Source organism: Saccopteryx leptura, chromosome 4 (genome assembly GCF_036850995.1).
Source record: "Saccopteryx leptura isolate mSacLep1 chromosome 4, mSacLep1_pri_phased_curated, whole genome shotgun sequence".
NCBI classification, from domain to species: domain Eukaryota; kingdom Metazoa; phylum Chordata; class Mammalia; order Chiroptera; family Emballonuridae; genus Saccopteryx; species Saccopteryx leptura.
This window is the reverse complement of record NC_089506.1, coordinates 1,398,288-1,416,940: the sequence shown is the minus strand read 5'-3', so window position 1 is coordinate 1,416,940 and position 18,653 is coordinate 1,398,288.

Genomic DNA, 18,653 nt, shown 5'->3' with positions numbered 1-18,653 from the left:
TCTTTTAAAATGATAATTTGCAGCTCAGACCTAGTCTAACGCACACTTAAGCCCACTCGATGCAATGTGCATGATTCATTTACATCCGAGAGATGGAAAACAGGTCCGTTTAATTAGAACGGCCTCAGTCTCTGGACAATTGGTACTTAACCATATAGTGAAGTATATCCATTCGTTACGAAAGGAGAATCGTGTGACATCTTAATGGCACTACAACTTCCGCATTACTTTAGGTTCCACTGGTGTCAGTTCAAAGATGGGGCCTGTGTGGGTGTTTAGAGAGGCTGGTAGTTGAACTCCGCTTTCTGTAACAAAGAGACTTGTGGGAATTATTTATCACCGGTAAAGACGTTCTTAAAGAAAAATACCAATCTTTTCACTTTTCTTATTTGTGAACCAAAATGAGATGATTGTTGCTTTGCTGTGAGCTACGTCTTCTATTTTTACGTTCTACAGGCTTGTGGAGTCAGCAGGCTCTCAATAAGGTAGCAATCCCCGAGGATAAAGAACTATAATAGTATCTGAGTTAACGGTTGCTGCCTACCCCTCATTCTCTTCTTCTCTGACCTCAGGGCGGGGATGTTCTGAAATTTCGCATGAAAATGTATGATCTGCTGCTAGTGAAGGAGAGGGTGTCGATAGCTTTTCCTGCCTTCATGTATCCACGCTACCGGATATCTATACTCGCCTACCTGCCTGTAGTAAGAGCAATACTAAAGGAGAAACAATAGTGATTACAGACACAAAACACCCAGGGACTGCCGGCCCCAGCCCGTTCCCCGGGAGACCTCCAGGAACCTGCTTCCACTTCTCATCGTCAGGGTTGTCCTGCGCGGACCTGCTCCTGAGACAGACCCACCTCCCCAGCCCCGCACGACTCACCATGTCTTTCCCTGTGTCTTCCTCCTCCTGGTGGTGACATTCTGTGAAGCTTCATCTGTCGTCCATCAAAGGTGGTGCCGGACTCATTGTTTTCCCAAAGACTAACCTAACTGAGCAAAAAAGAAAAAAAAACAAAGAGAGAAATTCGCGAGCAGAGACCAGAGTTGGGTAGACGGGTGCAGGGGGTGCAGGGGGTGCAGGAGGGTGCAGGGGGTGCAGGAGGGTGCAGGGGGTGCAGGGGGGCCCAGGAGGGTGCAGGGGGTGCAGCAGGGGGTGCAGGGGGGTCCAGGAGGGTGCAGGGGGTGCAGCAGGGGGTGCAGGGGGGTCCAGGAGGGTGCAGGGGGGTGCAGGGGGGCCCAGGAGGGTGCAGGGGGTGCAGCAGGGGGTGCAGGGGGGTCCAGGAGGGTGCAGGGGGGTGCAGGGGGGCCCAGGAGGGTGCAGGGGGTGCAGCAGGGGGTGCAGGGGGGTCCAGGAGGGTGCAGGGGGGTGCAGGGGGGCCCAGGAGGGTGCAGGGGGTGCAGCAGGGGGTGCAGGGGGGTCCAGGAGGGTGCAGGGGGGTGCAGGGGGGCCCAGGAGGGTGAGGGGGTCCAGCAGGGGGTGCAGGGGGGTCCAGGAGGGTGCAGGGGGTGCAGGAGGGTGCAGGGGGTGCAGGGGGGCCCAGGAGGGTGCAGGGGGTGCAGCAGGGGGTGCAGGGGGGTCCAGGAGGGTGCAGGGGGGTGCAGGGGGGCCCAGGAGGGTGCAGGGGGTCCAGCAGGGGGTGCAGGGGGGTCCAGGAGGGTCCAGGGGGTGCAGGAGGGTGCAGGGGGTACAGGGGGGTGCAGGAGGGTTCAGGGGGTGCAGGGGGTGCAGGAGGGTGCAGGGGGTGCAGGAGGGTGCAGGGGGTGCAGGGGGGTCCAGGGGGTGCAGGAGGGTGCAGGGGGGTGCAGGGGGGGTCCAGGGGGTGCAGGAGGGTGCAGGGGGTGCAGGGGGGGTCCAGGGGGTGCAGGAGGGTGCAGGGGGTGCAGGGGGTGCAGGGGGTACTGGGGGGTGCAGGGGGGGTCCAGGGGGTGCAGGAGGGTGCAGGGGGTACAGGGGGGTCCAGGAGGGTGCAGGGGGGTGCAGGGGGTCCAGGAGGGTGCAGGGGGTGCAGGGGGGTCCAGGGGGTGCAGGAGGGTGCAGGGGGGTGCAGGGGGGTCCAGGGGGTGCAGGAGGGTGCAGGGGGTGCAGGGGGGGTCCAGGGGGTGCAGGAGGGTGCAGGGGGTGCAGGGGGTACAGGGGGTACAGGGGGGTGCAGGGGGGTCCAGGGGGTGCAGGAGGGTGCAGGGGGTACAGGGGGGTGCAGGAGGGTGCAGGGGTGCAGGGGGGTCCAGGAGGGTGCAGGGGGTTGCAGGGGGTGCAGGGGGTCCAGCAGGGGTACACGGTGAGGACGGGGACTTGACTTTGGGTTGAACACACGGTACAGTGTGCCGAGGACAGGGTGTAGGACTGGATACCTGAAACCTCTAGAATGTTGTTAACCAGGGTCACCTCCAATAAACTCAATAAAGAAAGAAAAAAGGGAAACAAGTAAAAACAGTAGGTTTTGTTGTAAACTATCCAGAAAGCTTTGGTATTCAAGCGCTTCCGGGCGTGTTCCCTCCTTCCTCGCTAGCACGCAGCTGACGAGAGGCTGCCCCACGGGCGCACGGGGCGCAGGCAGTAGGTGGTGCTTCAGGGCACAGAGGGGGAAGCCCCAAAGGGCGGTGTCCCCGTCGTAGTGAGGGACGCTGCAGCAGGGATCTCCCGTCTAAAAGACATACGAGCGTTCCCTACGTTATCAAAGAAGATGGCCTATAATTCAAAGTAGTAAAGTAGTTTTGATTTTGTTTGTTTTTTTTTTTTTGTATTTTCTGAAGTGAGAAGCAGGGAGGCAGTCAGACAGACTCCCGCATGTGCCCTACCGGGACCCACCCGGCATGCCCACCAGGGGGTGATGCTCTGCCCACCAGGGGGCGATGCTCTGCCCATCTGGGGGATCGCTCTGTTGCATCCAGAGCCATTCTAGCACCTGAGACAGAGGCCACAGAGCCATCCCCAGCACCCAGGCCAACTTTGCTCCAATGGAGCCTTGGCTGTGGGAGGGAAAGAGAGAGACAGAGAGGAAGGAGAGGGGGAGGGGTGGAGAAGCAGATGGGCACTTCTCCTGTGTGCCCTGGTCGGGAATCAAACCCAGTACTTCCACATGCCAGGTGAACACTCTACCACTGAGCCAACCAGCCAGGGCCTCAAAGTAGTTTTAATTAAGTGTAGCTCATGGCGCTGTGCTTCTAAGAGCCTGATCCATAATAAGTGTTAACAGAAGTTACACTTGCCAAGTCTGTTGATATGCCTCACTAACACTTGAACTGATCTCACTAAAAAGGTTAGTGTGAAATTGTGAAAATTAGTGAAATTGTTTGTTTTTGTTTGAAACTATTTTTTAACTCTTTTTATTTATTTTTTATTTTTATTGATTGATTTTAGTGAGAGAGGGAGGGAGGGAGAGAGAGAGAGAGAAGGGGACATCGAGCTGCTCCTGTCTGTGCCCCAAACGGGGATCGAACCAGCCACCTCAGCACATTGGGACACTGCTCTAACCAACCGAGCTATCCAGCCAGGGATGGACATTATATTTTAAAAATCAAATCTCACAGGTCCTATGAGCGTATCATAGCTTGTACTTCATGCACAAAGCACGCCGCTCTCCACGTGCAGACGAACGAACACCTCCAGCAAATAGTGCGACACTGGGATTCTTCGTGAGGAACCTTCCAGAAAGCCACCGAGCGTTGCTCGGTGTCTGTCACTGCAGCAATGTGACACAAACTGACTTCCTCCGCCAGTGCGAGGGGACAGCAATGAGCTCCCGGCATTCGTTCATGACAGAGACGCAGGGAGGGGGCCCGGCACGGTGATTTTCGATGCCAGTGACCGTCATCGAAGGGTCAGTGTGAGCTCAGCCGGGGAAGGAGCCCCTGAGGCAGGGTTTTGGGTTTGGGGGAGGCACTCTCTCTTCCCCGAGAGCCCTCTGTGGTCGTGGGGGTTCCCCGTTCGGACCCTATGCGTGTGCTTACAGCGCCCGGACGGCACCCAGATGTCCCCACGCACGGGCTTGCTCGTCCCAAACAGGGAGCCCTACGAAGAAACAAGACCTTCTGAAGGGGGCACATGTGTCTGCTTGATGGAAAAATAAACAAGAATTCATTTCTTTAGCTAGTTTGAGAATATTGGAGCTCCTTCTTCCCTGAATTATTATTACTATTGTTTTTTTATAAAACTGCAACAGTGACATCCAGTGTTTAGGGAAATTAATGGCAGGTTGTCCCCGAGGACAGTCAAGGACCCTCGTGTCTTGAAGAAAGATGTTGATGCTTTCCTCGTCCCATAGGAACACGTACATAGAAAGACGCTACTTTCTCAGATGGCTTCATTAATTTGGGAGGGCCGTCAGCGTCCCTCGTAGGAGGGCCGACCGACGGCCGCGGCTCCGGGGGTGCGCACACTAAACATCATCCCGGAAAACAAGTAACACAGTCGCTATGCAGAGAAGACACATCTGTCTCTGTAGATATCTCTCCTGAATTTAGTAAAAATAAACTACAAAAACTCAGAAATCAGTTTCGTGAGACCATGGACCACAGAGTTGGTTTGTAAAAATGAATTATATTCTTATAGACTAGCAAATATTTGGAAAATATAATTTAAAAAAAAAATCATGTCTATAGCATAAGACTGAATAACTTAGAAGAAACTCCATAAACAAGTGCCCAGAAAACTTAACCTCAATAAATGAAGAGATTGGGAAGAAGCATTTCTTCTTACTTCTTATAAATAATAGTTTGGATTTAATGTATCCTTCACGGGTGTCAGTTCTCCTCAGCTTGATCAATAGACTGACGTCGCTCCTGGTGGTCTGTCATCACGACAGACTTTCCTGAGAAGTCGACCAGGTGAATCTAAAGTGATTATAGAAACTGGGGAATCTGAAATAGTATTCATGAAAAAAAAAAAAAAGAGCAAAATGACGGGACTCATCTTAGAGAGGTGGCCGCAATGGTGCAGGATGGCGTGGGGACAGACACAGGCCAGGGGGGCGGGTCACGAGTCTAGACACCGAGTCACACAGGTACATGGGCAGTTGAGTTTTGCCACGGTGTCAGGATACTGCAATGAAAATGGCTAAGCTTTTAAACGAAGGGCGCCCAACTACAAGATGTGGGTATGGATTAAAAATGAACCTTGAACTCTAATCACGTCATACATGAGATACCATTTAAAATGGATCACAGACTCAAACATATATGCAAAGACCATAAAGCATCCAGAAAAGTGCAACACAACTTCGGTTTCACCAAGACAGATTTCTGGGGTACACACAAGCACACACGAATAGCTATTAAAACGAACAGATTTATCCTCACTGGCATTTAAAAGGTCTGCTCTTTACCACGAAAAAAGGCATGGGATGGCCCGGGCGCTGGGGATGGCTCCTTGGCCTCTGCCCCAGGCGCTAGAGTGACTGTGGCTCTGGTTGCGGCAGAGCGACGCCCCGGAGGGGCAGAGCATCGCTCCCTGGTGGGCAGAGCGTCGCCCCCGGTGGGCGTGCTGGGTGGATCCCTGTCGGGCGCATGCGGGAGTCTGTCTGACTGTCTCTCCCCGTTTCCAGCTTCAGAAAGGAAAAAAAAAAAAAAGAAAAAAAAAAAGAAAAAAGGCACGGGCAACCCACAGATTCAGAAATATATATATATATTTATATCTGTAATGTATTTATCTGATCAAGATTTTCATCCAAAATGTCTAAAAGCCTCCTACATATCAATAACAGAAAACCCTATCAACAGAAGGTCAGCACCGAACTCGAAGAAGCCTTCATAAGAAGATGCGCAAATAGCCAAGACGTTGAATGACAAGGTGCAAATTAAAACTGGTACAAGGGCCCTGGCCGGTTGGCTCAGTGGTAGAGCGTCAGCCTGGCGTGCGGAAGTCCCGGGTTCGATTCCCGGCCAGGGCACACAGGAGAGGCGCCCATCTGTTTCTCCACCCTTCCCCCTCTCCTTCCTCTCTGTCTCTCTCTTCCCCTCCCACAGCCAAGGCTCCATTGGAGCAAGGATGGCCCAGGCGCTGGAGATGGCTCCTTGGCCTCTGCCCCAGGCGCTAGAGTGGCTCTGGTCGCAACAGAGTGACACCCCGGAGGGGCAGAGCGTCGCCCCCTGGTGGGCGTGCCGGGTGGATCCCGGTCGGGTGCATGTGGGAGTCTGTCTGACTGCCTCCCCGTTTCCAGCTTCAGAAAAATACAGAAAAAAAATAAAATAAAAAATAAAACCGGTATAAGGTCCGTGTCTCCTATCTACTAGAATGGCCAAAGTCAAAAGCAAACGCAGTTCCATCGGCCGACTCAGGTATGGGACGAGAACTCCTGTGTACCGCTCTCCGGGCGGTAACGACCCGGGAAAACATTCCCTCTACCGTTAAACATTCTGTTCACCGAAGACCCTGCAACCCCACGCCGAGGGGTGTCGGCAAGAGACCCAGGAACTTAGGTCCAGAAACAAACGGTCTTAAACGCAAAGGTCCGCAGAAGCCTCCCTCCTCACGACAGCCTCACACCGGAGTCTAACAGCTCACTGTCACGGCAGCCGACAGGGACATCAGGGGTGGCACACCCACCAGCGGGACACCAGCTGGGGACAAAAGAGGCAGCAACAGTAACTCAGGTGAGTCTCCGGAGCACTGTGAAGAAGGGTGAGCTCCAGAACCGGCTGCCTGAGTCGTTCTCCGAGGCCCAATGATGAGGAGGGGACCCGGGTGTGGGTGAAATCAGACGAGTGCAGTCGCCCGTGGGGAGGACCGAGCGGAAACGGGCACGAGAGGCGTCCCTCACGTTGTTTTCTGTGGCACGCCTGTTTGCCCACACCCCCCAATCGAAATGTGCTCTGTGCATCTTACTGCAGGTGCATCCCACACACAGGTGAGTCCCACACACAGGCGGGTCCCACGCACAGGTGAGTCCCACACACAGGCGAGTCCCACGCACAGATGGGTCCCACGCACAGATGAGTCCCACGCACAGGTGGGTCCCACGCACAGGTGAGTAGTCCCATGCACAGATGGGTCCCACGCACAGTTGGGTCCCACGCACAGGTGAGTCCCACACACAGGCGGGTCCCATGCACAGGTGGGTCCCATGCACAGGTGGGTCCCATGCACAGATGGGTTCCACACACAGGCGGGTCCCACGCACAGGTGAGTCCCACACACAGGCGAGTCCCACGCACAGATGGGTCCCACGCACAGATGAGTCCCACGCACAGGTGGGTCCCACGCACAGGTGAGTAGTCCCATGCACAGTTGGGTCCCACGCACAGGTGAGTCCCACACACAGGCGGGTCCCATGCACAGGTGGGTCCCATGCACAGGTGGGTCCCATGCACAGATGGGTTCCACGCACAGGTGGGTCCCATGCACAGGTGGGTCCCATGCACAGGTGGGTCCCATGCACAGGTGGGTTCCACGCACAGCCGAGTCCCACACAAATAGACACTATGTTAACAGAAGTAGTGCACATGACTCCCACACACAGGCTGTTCACTGTCCCACTGTGGCAACAAGAGAAGCCGCCGTGGACACAGTTCGAGGACAGCCCAGCACAGTAAGGCACAGGAGAGGGGTGGGGAGGGGTCGCCATGAGACCCCTGTCTTCAGCAGGGATGCTCAGGTCAAGCCTCCTGCCTCAGGGTGGGTGACACCAGAGCCAGATGGAGGGCAGGATGCAGTCCCTTCCTGTGGGGCTTCCAGCCTGGGTGCAGCGCGGGTATGTTCAAAAGGGAAGGGAACCTGCCAGCATCCTAACAATGCAGCAGGCGTCTGAGGCGTGAGGCTTCTGGAGTCAGACACCCGCAGCGAACAGTCCTTCCCTGTCTCTCCTGCTGTATCCTCCCTTCTACTTGCCCCTGTGAGAGCAAAAACCTCAGAGGCTGTTTTGTGACGTACAAATGTTTTTATTCTCAGGAAGGGGGGTGATGTTGTCCCCCAGGGACCTTTGGCAATACCTGGGGTCATCGTTCGGTTGTCAGGACTGGGGTGAAGGGAAGCCGGAGGCTGCTCCGTCCCCGCAGCAAAGGGTCGCTGCTCCAAGTGCCAACAGCGCCGTACTTTCCTCCACGGTTTATTCTTCTGCTCTTGAAGATGAAAGGTTGTTACCTTCTAGAGGCTCAGTTTTCACATGTCTGGACACCTGCAGGTGGACTGGTAACATTTAACCATTTAAATCGTTTGCATAGGAAGCTGTGATCATTACTCAGCCATAAGAAATGATGACATCGGATCATTTACAATAACATGGATGGACCTTGATAACATTATACGGAGTGAAATAAGTAAATCAGAAAAAAAACTAAGAACTATATGAAACCATACATAGAAGGGACATAAAAATGAGAGTCAGAGACATGAACAAGAATGTGATGGCAACAGGGGTGGGGGGTGGGGGGAGGGGGGATGGGGTGAAGAAGGAGAGAGGGGTTGGGGGAGGGGAGGGGCACAAAGAAAACCAGATAGAAGGTAACAGAAGACAATTTAACTTTGGGGGAGGGGTATACAGCATAATCAAATGTCAAAATAATCTAGAGATGTTTTCTCTCAACATATGTACCCTGATTTATCAATGTCACTGCATTAAATCTAATAAATAAATTTAAAAAAAAATCAGGATGGACTGGTTTTCCCTGCATGTGTAATCAGTTGCTCTAACACCATTTCTCCTGCAAACCTTTTTGTTCCACTGATTTCTGATGGCAAGCTTTGGATAGATATTAAACCATTATCTTGTGGCATCTGTTTAAGAACTATTATGTTTCTTTTTTTTTTTTAAAGTTAGTTGTACCATACTTTCCAAAAGTATTACTTTTCCTCTCAGTGTTTTACTTTTCGGCAGTGAATGGGTCATTTTCTTTAAACGTCTTGAATAGGCTGCAAACACAATGGAATTCTGGGCGACACTGAGGCTCTGTGTCCTGACATAGAGTCTCCTATTTTCAGATGTTAACTCATTTAAAAGACCTTTGCAAAATTTTTCTTGATTTTTTTTTCCCCTTTTCATCCTTTCAGGTAAATTTAAAAATTCTTTGTCACACATCACTATCAGGAATGAACAGAAATCCAAATGTACTTTAGAAACTAAGTAAGTGCATTTTTTTTTGATGTACTAGATTTAAAACTTGCACAGGATGGAGATGAACATGGGCACATCTACAATGCTTTGCAAAACTGGACGCTAAGTATTTTGAACCTTCTCCCTCAGAGACCGTATCCGTTTGCTTAGGAAACATTCTACCCTTTGAGTTAATACAGAGGCTGATTTAGCTTCCTGCTCTAAGCGATGGTTAACTGTAATTATCGGGTTCCACAGAAAGGCAGTAATTAAACTTGATAATGAAATAAACTGAAAACAGTTCTATCTGGTTTTATCGACGCAGTGAGTCCACCCGACGTCCCTGGTCCTGCGTCCCAAGCTCACGACTTGCCCTGACATCACAGGCACAGGGCAGCGGGTCAGAAAGAAACTGCCCAGCGCTAGTCAATCGTGAACCTGGGAAACAGGCCTGGGAGGAGAGTTTGCATTGCAAGGTCTGAATACACGCTTTCCCCAAGCTCTTTACGAGGGTGGATGTATCTCTGAACTCCTCCCTCTGCGGGTGCAGGGCCCCGCCCCCACCCCGCGCCCACCTGTCACAGACCCCTCAGGAGCCCCTGTCTCTGCGTCTGCGGGTGCAGGGCCCCGCCCCCACACCCTGCCCCCACCCTGCCCCCACCCTGCGCCCAGGGTCACAGACCCCTCAGGAGCCCGTGTCTCGGCGTCTGCAGGAGCAGGGTCTCCTGCCACCACCGGGGGCCGCTGTTTCGATGGAGGGTTTTGTTCAGAACTTGGTGCATTTCCTCTTGTCCAGGTTCTCAACAGAACCCGGGAAAGGAATGGTCAAGACGTGAGGCCCCTGGGCTACGGGTGCACCCCCATCTGGGACCCCCAATCCACAGAGCTTCTTGGATTGGCTCTTTAATTTCTAGACCAGCACAGCCCGCTGGTGAACCTTAATAATGGTCCGCAGTGACTCTAGCGTATGGAACAATCCCAGGTTAACTGTCCCCCTTGGGGACGGTCACCAGCACCCAGCGTGGGGCGGCGTTTCTTTTAAACCATCAACTACAAAGCATCCACTTCCCTTTCCCTCCACAGTCAAGAGTCACCCATGGTTTCCAGAGAGGTTCCGAGGGACGGCGCTCTGCGGGGGGACAGCCCGGGACTACCCAAGTGCTCAGCCCTAACCTTGAATCAGAAGTTAACGGTAGAGATTCAGGGTAAGTTCCGACTCTCTTCTGTGCCCAGGGGCCGCTGCTCTCCCCGACGGACTGGCCTTTCTCTCTGTGAGGTGACCACTGCAGACACAGCCTGCTCCACACCATTCACGCTCCCGTAGAAACGCACAAAGAAACGTGAGCCGTGGCAGAACCTCCCAGGTTGGTGTACGAACGCCCTTCTGAGATGTTAACACAACGGAGGGAGACGTAGGCGGCGTCTCTCCGCGGCCCAACGACGCCAACAGCCCCCGGTGAGAAGTCTCTCCGCGGCCCAAGGACGCCAACAGCGCCCGGTGAGAAGTCTCTCCGCGGCCCAAGGACGCCAACAGCCCCCGGTGAGAAGTCTCTCCGCGGCCCAAGGACGCCAACAGCCCCCGGTGAGAAGTCTCTCCGCGGCCCAAGGACGCCAACAGCCCCCGGTGAGAAGTCTCTCCGCGGCCCAACGACGCCAACAGCCCCCGGTGAGAAGTCTCTCCGCGGCCCAAGGACGCCAACAGCGCCCGGTGAGAACAAGCGAAGGCCGTGTGCTCAGAGCCTGCAGCACCGGGGCGCGGCCGTCCTCACCCGCGTCCGGGCCAGACTCAGAAGCACCCGGGGTGGGGGGAGCTTCACAGGGCAGGGACGGCTCTGGCATCTCAGGGGGGCTGCCGGGGGCTGTGGCCCAGGAAGCCGTCGGGCGGTTCCTGCAGGGGGTGTCCTCACGACTGCGTGAGTGGCTCTCTCTGGCGGGCCCTGAGTTGGAAGCAGGGACACCCAGGAGGCTGGCAGTCACCGATCGAGTCCTGCTCGTCTGGGTCCGTCGTCAGGGTGGCTCTGGGCAAATGCTTCTCCGGGCGATTTTCTTTCTCACTTTGATGTTATGTCTGGCATGGACTCCTCCGGTCATCAGTGATGCCATCTCGGTCAATCACTTCACTCAGGGCTTATTCGCTGATGACTCGCGGGCTGAACCCCGGAAGGACTCAGACAACATCTGCAGCGGCAGCCACTGGGGCGCGCGTCTCTGTCTGGAGCATCTGGGCTGCCGAGAACACTCAGAGAAGCCCTCTGTCCGCCAAGCGCCACCTCTCTGACGCGGTCTGCAGAGGACACGCAAGCTGAGGTCACCACCTCCTTCCGTCACGTGTGTTTCCACGCCAGGTATCAACACGCAGAACGTGGGCTGTGAAAGGTCTTCGGGAAGATGAAAGGAAGGGCAGGCGACCAGGACCTGACGTTTGTCACGTGACAGTGCCCTCCGCCTGCTGTTTCCCGGGAGAGCCCCCAGTTCTATCTGGGAGGGCGCTCAACGCTGACAGAACAGTGTGGCAAGTCAGCATGGCGGCAGGGTGGAGGGTCACAGCCACACGGCAATGTGACACGTCACAGGCAACCCCTGCTGCCCTCCCATAACGCAGAAATGAGTGAGCCAGCAGTGGGATGTGCCCCGCCCGGGTCAGCCTCCCGTAATGCACAAACGAGCGAGCCAGCAGTGGGATGTGCCCCGCCCGGGTCAGCCTCCCGTAATGCACAAACGAGCGAGCCAGCAGTGGGGTGTGCCCCCGCCCCGGTCACCCAGGCCCGAGAGTGGGCTTTAACGACCGCAGACCCTGCCGAGCGCCGCGATGGAGCTGGTGTCTCTGGAGAAGCGTGAGCTGCCCCCACCCTCCCTGTCTGTCTGTCTGTCTTCTTTCAGATAAGAGTTCACTCCAGGAACGGTATTTCTCTTTGAAGCATCCCTGTGTTTTCACTTGTGGGGAAACGTTTTTCCTCATCCTCTCACTCGGTAAGACGTCTGTGGGCGCCCACGGGGTGTCCGGCCTGTTTCCAGGCCCCAGAGAGAGAAGAGTGGTCAACAGAAATGATGGGGGGGGGGGATTAGGCTCAAATCGACGCCTCACTGTCATGTCTACCAAAGAGCCACCATGATGCCGGGGAACGCGGCAAGGAGGTGAGGGTGCTGGCGAGGGAGGGAGGGGACAGGAGGTCTCGGATGGAAGTGACACGTGTGAGCGCAGGGAACGTCTCAGGCGCAGGAAACAGAGGAACAAAGGGTGGCTTGTGGGAGGGGGGTGCGGTGCTGACCCTCCAACAGGAGGCAGGGAAGAGACCGCGTGACCGTCCTCAGAGCGGTGGGGGCAGGGTCACCCCGTGGGGACGCGGGAGGGGGCGTGCGCAGTGCGGCCTGAGACGGAGCACGGCAGGTGTCAGCAGAGCGGTGGGGGCAGGGGCGCCCCGGGGGACCCCGTGGGACGTGGGAGGGGGCGTGCGCAGTGCGGCCTGAGACGGAGCACGGCAGGTGTCAGCAGAGCGGTGGGGGCAGGGGCGCCCCGGGGGACCCCGTGGGACGCGGGAGGGGGCGTGCGCAGTGCGGCCTGAGACGGAGCACGGCAGGTGTCAGCAGAGCGGTGGGGGCAGGGGCGCCCCGGGGGACATGGGAGGGGGCGTGCACAGTGCGGCCTGAGACGGAGCACGGCACGTGTCAGCAGAGGTGTGCCGTTGTCTGTCTTGTGCTGTAAAATTTCCTCTCCCAAGGGCAAACTGTGGCCGGTGGGAATGGGCAGTGTGCCAAAGGGTGGGGGTCAGAGGTGGGCTCTTCCAGGGGACTGTCACCGGCCGCGCGGGTGGCCGCGGAGGAGGTAGACAGGGACAGAGCTGAGAACAGAAAGAGAGACAGGGGCCACGCTCAGAGATGTCCGCACCCCCCCCCCCACGTCGACAGCACAGCCACTGACAGGACAGAAAGCCCCGGAGCGGGAACGGGTGTGAGGGGAAGCGGCCAGGGGTGGCCTCCCGGGCGTCCACTGTGTGTTTACCTTGTGCCGCTGCTGACCTGCCTTTCCTTGTTCTGTTCTAGCCTCAGGCTTGACGTTTGAGCTGCAGTCACATTCAGGAACGGGGTGCACTCGGGCTTTGGCAGGGAGGGATTTCTCCAGCTAAAGTTGGTGCAAAGACTTTCCAGGGAAGAGGAGTAGAAACAGCTGCACACCAACCTGCTGTTGTGCAGAACGGGGCCCCGTGGAGAGAGGCCGGTTGGTGGCTGGGAGCGGACGGTAGATTGTGGACAGATAGGTTGGGGACCAGCTCTCCCGTCTCCTCCCGGGGAGAACGCAGACCACCCCTCAGCGTGTCTGGGTCTGTGTACCCACGTGCAAACACTAAGAACAGCTGCAAGGAATGCGTCAACATTTGCAACACACCTGCTGCGGTGCTTTGAACAATGTTCGCATCCAGGGAAAGGCTGGCTCCTGTCGTGACGGAAGCAGGTGACACCATAGCCGGAAGTGTGGGGACAGCCCTCTGGCTGGACACGGCGTCTCAGACTGTGGGCAGTGCTGTCGTCTGCACGGCGGCCACACTTCCTGCGACTCTGGCTGGCACGCTCTCGTCCTGTCTCCTCCGTCACACTCCTGGGCGCGTCACCTCCTCTTCCCTCACTCCGTGGTGGGTCCTTTCCTTCTCAGTGGCACTGGTGAGTTTATGGTTCGGAGCTCGTCGCTGCAAAACCTTCGCAAGCCTGTGTGAGGTCAAAGGTCACGTCCCGTGCCTCCTGGCTTCCTGTCCGGCTCCCCCAGCGGCCAGGCCTCCCTCACACACGTGTCCATCAACCTCCCCTGTGGAAGGTTCTAGAGCAGTGGTTCTCAACCTTTCTAATGCCGTGACCCCGCAATACAGTTCCTCATGTTGCGGTGACCTCAAACCAAAAAAATAATTTTGGTGGCTACTTCATAACTGTAATTTTGCTACAGTTATGATTCGGAATGTAAATACCTGATATGCATTATGTATTCTCATTGCCTCTCCGCCTCCTAGGCTTCTGTCCTCCGGCGCTCGCTGCACCCGCCCACTGATGACGTCAGCAAGCGCCGGACACACGTAATGCGCTGCTATGGACTGTGGAGCGCCCCCCCTTCCCCCGCCCCCTAGGCCCCAGACGGAGGATGCAATCACGTCTGCGCATGACCGCGTATCCCCTGACGGGCCCTCTGCCCCCGAGGCCTGTCCCTCCCGCAGCCCGCGTGTCCCCTGACGGGCCCTCTGCCCCCGAGGCCTGTCCCTCCCGCAGCCCGCGTGCCCCCTGACGGGCCCTCTGCCCCCGAGGCCTGTCCCTCCCGCAGCCCGCGTGTCCCCTGACGGGCCCTCTGCCCCTGAGGCTGTCCCTCCCGCAGCCCCTGAGGCTGTCCCTCCCGCAGCCCGCGTGCCCCCTGACGGGCCCTCTGCCCCCGAGGCCTGTCCCTCCCGCAGCCCGCGTGCCCCCTGACGGGCCCTCTGCCCCCGAGGCCTGTCCCTCCCGCAGCCCGCGTGCCCCCTGACGGGCCCTCTCACTGAGAACGGCTCTGCTTCCACCACGGTCCACGTCTTCATCTCCACCAATACTGGCTGTGGTCTCACTGTCCGCCCCGCAGTGGAATGGCCTCAGGAGTTGCCGTGAATTCACCGGTGATAGGACGGTACGTCTCAGGCTGGACTCTCGAACGGCCCATCCCCGCCGTGTTTTCCACACAGCGTGAAGCATGTCGAATCAGAGGGAAGAACGGGGGAAACATCATGGAAAAAACTGTGCAAAAACAAGTAGAATGCGGAAATACGGAGGGGGGGCTGCTGAGTGCCCAGTGGGCCCTCCACTAAAGGGCTGGGTCCTTGTTTTTCTCAGATTTCGTCACAACCAGCAGATGGACACGGTCCACACAGATCCACAATCTGGTGTGATGCACAAAGTCAGAAAAGCGGAGGCTGACATGTGGGCAGGAGCTCCAGGGGGGCACGGACCCCCACCCCCCGCCAGGGACCAGCAGCTACCACGCGGCACTGGGGCAGTTATCCCGCACTGGTCACCGGATCCCAGGGGGGACTCGGGGGCCCCAGACAATGCCCACCCCCGGGACACATGATGGAGACTCTGGTTTCTAAGAGGCACCCTCCACCTGCCCAGATCCTGAGAGTGAGGGTCCCAAGGATGGCTGGGAAAGGGACCGTTTTTCAAATTTCAAAGACCTCCAGAGAAAACCTTTATATAATATATATTTCTTTCCTTTCTAAAAAAAAATATACGTAGTTCAAAAGTGTGTGAATCGTGGGGAAACTGAGGGCTGGCTTTCCGGCACTCCGTCCTTCAGCACCGATTCTTGCTGGTCTTCGAGAACACAGACCCCTGCTCGCTTCCGTTGACCCGTCCAGGTCTAGGAGGCTGGTCTGAGCAGAGATCGGAGAATGGGAGAGTTGTTTCCAACACCAGTGATTTCCCACCAGAGCAGGAAGTGGTCAGCGCAGGCGTTCCCAACTCCCTGGACAGAGACCCGTGTAGGGTGGGCAGGCGGGCGGGCAAGGCCTCCTTCCCGGGTCCTGGGCTTACCCCGCTTCATGACGGCCTCCCGTCAGCTTCCTGCGACGGCGTCACGGACTTCCTGTCCACCCTGCCTCCCCTTCTGCTTGTCACCATGAGGTTCGCTGTGACGGTCAGCCCAAGAGTCCGACACTTTCAAAGAGACGGAGGTGACCCATTTTCAGAGCCGGCGGGTCGTTCTGTAGATTTAAGCGACTATCCAGCCGATGATCGCGATGGAGGGCAGAGACGATCCTGCCACACACACACACATACACCTCTTTCCTCTGGAAACGTTCCCGTGCGACATGCTCAGAAACACTCACGGCGCCCAGATTCACGGCACCCTGACGTCGCCCGTGAGCCCGAGGGTGAAGCTGGGTTGTTATTCTGCGGGAAACCACGCAGAGTCCTAGGAGGTCGGAAACAATGGGACAGGCTCAAGGGACACTTGCTGTGACTTGGGCACGCAGGAGCGGGAGTTCTGCAGGGCTGGCCACGTGAACGGGGAGGTTGCCCGAGAGCATTCTGACGGCGCAGCAGCAGAGACGTCCCGTCAGCCTGGTGCTCAGCGGTTTGTTGTGGATTCCTTTGTTTTTGGCACTAAAAATGCACTAAAATTCATCCTGGCCCCTGTCCCAGGCTTTCAGGACAAACTGCTCCAGCTGCAGACATTCACGGTCCTTTGCCTTACATTTGGGAAGAGGACACAGCCCATGAGAGAGTACACTTTCCTCCTGTTCAGTAGCCTGACCTGTGGTGGCGCAGTGGATAAAGCCTCAACCTGGAATGCTGAAGTTGCCGGTTCAAAACCCTGGGCTTGCCTGGTCAAGGCATATGTGGGAGTTGATGCTTCCTGCTCCTCCCCCCCTTCTCTCTCTCTCTTCTCTCTAAAATGAATTTTAAAAATCTTTAGAAAAAGAATGTATGTTAATTCCTCTGCACCAAACTTCTTTTACTTCAAGTTCATCTGTAGCCTCCTTCAGGTCACGTCCATTTAATTTCCGTCCCTTAAATCACAGTGTGGGGAATAAACTCCCAATGTCTCAAGGCGTGGAGAACCCAGAGTCCATCAATCACAGCCAACATCATTGTCACTCACAGAGGCCAACACGTGTTAGGATCCTAGAAAATGCCAGGCTTCTTCTGTGACATGCGTCCCCCCACACACACACACACAAACACATCATGAACATATTATAGGACACTTTCTCTGTGTGAGAAATAAGCCACAGAGATCACCAGGAGGGGCTCACAATCTGTTCCACGAGCTTCAGTCAATAGCAGTGTTTTTACGGCTAATATTAAATCATTTTTGTTGTGGGTTTTTTTGGCTACAGATTTTTTTTTCCTAAGTAAGTGCCTCTTCTGGCCCTGGCCAGTTGACTCAGCGGTAGAGCATTAGCCTGGCATGTAGAAGTCATGACTTTGATTCCCAGTCAGGGCACACAGGAGAAGCAACCATCTGCTTCTCCACCCCTCCCCCTTCCTCCTTCTCTCTTTCTCTCTCTTCTCTTCTCACTACCATGGCTTAAATGTTCAAGCAAGTTGGCCCCAGGCACTGAGGATGACTCCATGGTCTCGCCTCAGGCACTAAAAATAGCTCTGTTGCCAAGCAATGGGGCAGTGGTCCCAGATGGGCAGAGAGAGCATCGCCCCCTAACGGACTTGCCAGGTGGATCCCAGTTGGGGTGTATGTGGGAGTCAGTCTCTGTCTCCCCTCCTCTCACTTAATAAAAACAAACAGATAAATAAAGTGCTTCCTGGGGAAAACTCTCATATTCCTGGATTATGCTGTCTTTGGGTGATGGGAAAATTCTTCCAGCTTCCCAAGCCACAGTTTTATATCTAAATGCATTTCAGGCTGTAATTACCACCAAGTACACGAATGCTTTATTACGTGCTCCGCAGGATTTACTGTTCTCGGCTCAACTGCCTGCATCTGTTTATGTCTTTGGCACATAAATCAATCCAAACAAAGCCCAGTCTGCTGACCCTCCCGTCTGCCAACTCCCCTTCACTGTTTACCAGGAGAAGAGACGCCCCATCACGCTAATAATAAGTGAGTGGACCGTTCGGGTTCTCTGCTGGGGCAGCAGGAAGCCATTCACCAATGCTTGCTACATTCAATTTAGCAAATAAACGTGGGGTGGAGGAGTTAGCAGTCTGGCAGCTCTCTAAAATCTGCGATGGGAGAGATTTAATCACCGCTCTGGTTCTGGGATCCCCTTTCCCTGTTGTTGTGCAAGGAGTTCAGTGAAGAACTCCTCCATTGTCCGGTCAGGGGCAGACCCACCGGGTCTCCCTGCCTGTGGCCACCTTGGGCGGTCCACTGACTAGGAAGAAGCAGTCACCACGTCTTATCTCAGGCCCCACGAGAAGTGGATGGACCTGTTTGCAAGGAGCCACGAGGCTGGGGGGCTGGGGCAGGACTATCCCCGTGAGGAGGATGTGGCTTGTGTGTACTAAGAAGAACAACTCAGTAAGAATATAAAGGCTTTGCGGTCATTCTACAGGAGCAGAGCTAACGCCAGACCCAGGGTGAGTTGTCGTTCCTCTAGCTCGGATGACCGATGGCCGAAGGCAAGTGCTGAGTAGGGGCTAGAATACGGAAGTGCTGGGGGTACTGGGTGGGGTCCGGGGAAGTCCTCTGACCTCCTCCCTCCAAGGCCAAAGGAGAGGAGCTGCCACTGAGAGCTGTTCCTTCTGCTTAACCATGGAGGAGCCGTGTGCCCTCCGCTGAGTGGGAAACCATTCTTCCCACAGCTCCCTTTCCCACTCCATTTCCTCCTGGGCCTGTCGGTGAATTCGGCAGAGATCGGATGAATCCCGGTGAATCCGGGTTAGAGATCAACCCCAGGTGACTGCAACATCTGGCTCAAGCTTCAGAAGCGCATGGGAACACAGAAACATTATTTCCAAGAGGTGGATTTTTACATGATTGTACAATCTTCAATAATCCGACACAGTGTGTTCACGTTACAAAGTAACCACAGCTTAGAACGACTCTGTAGGTTCAGAGACCCTCTGTTCCCTATTTGGAATGGGACAGGGACATTCCAAAGGTCACTCAATTCTAAAGTCACTAAAACTGCTTAAAAAAAAAAAAGATTGCAAC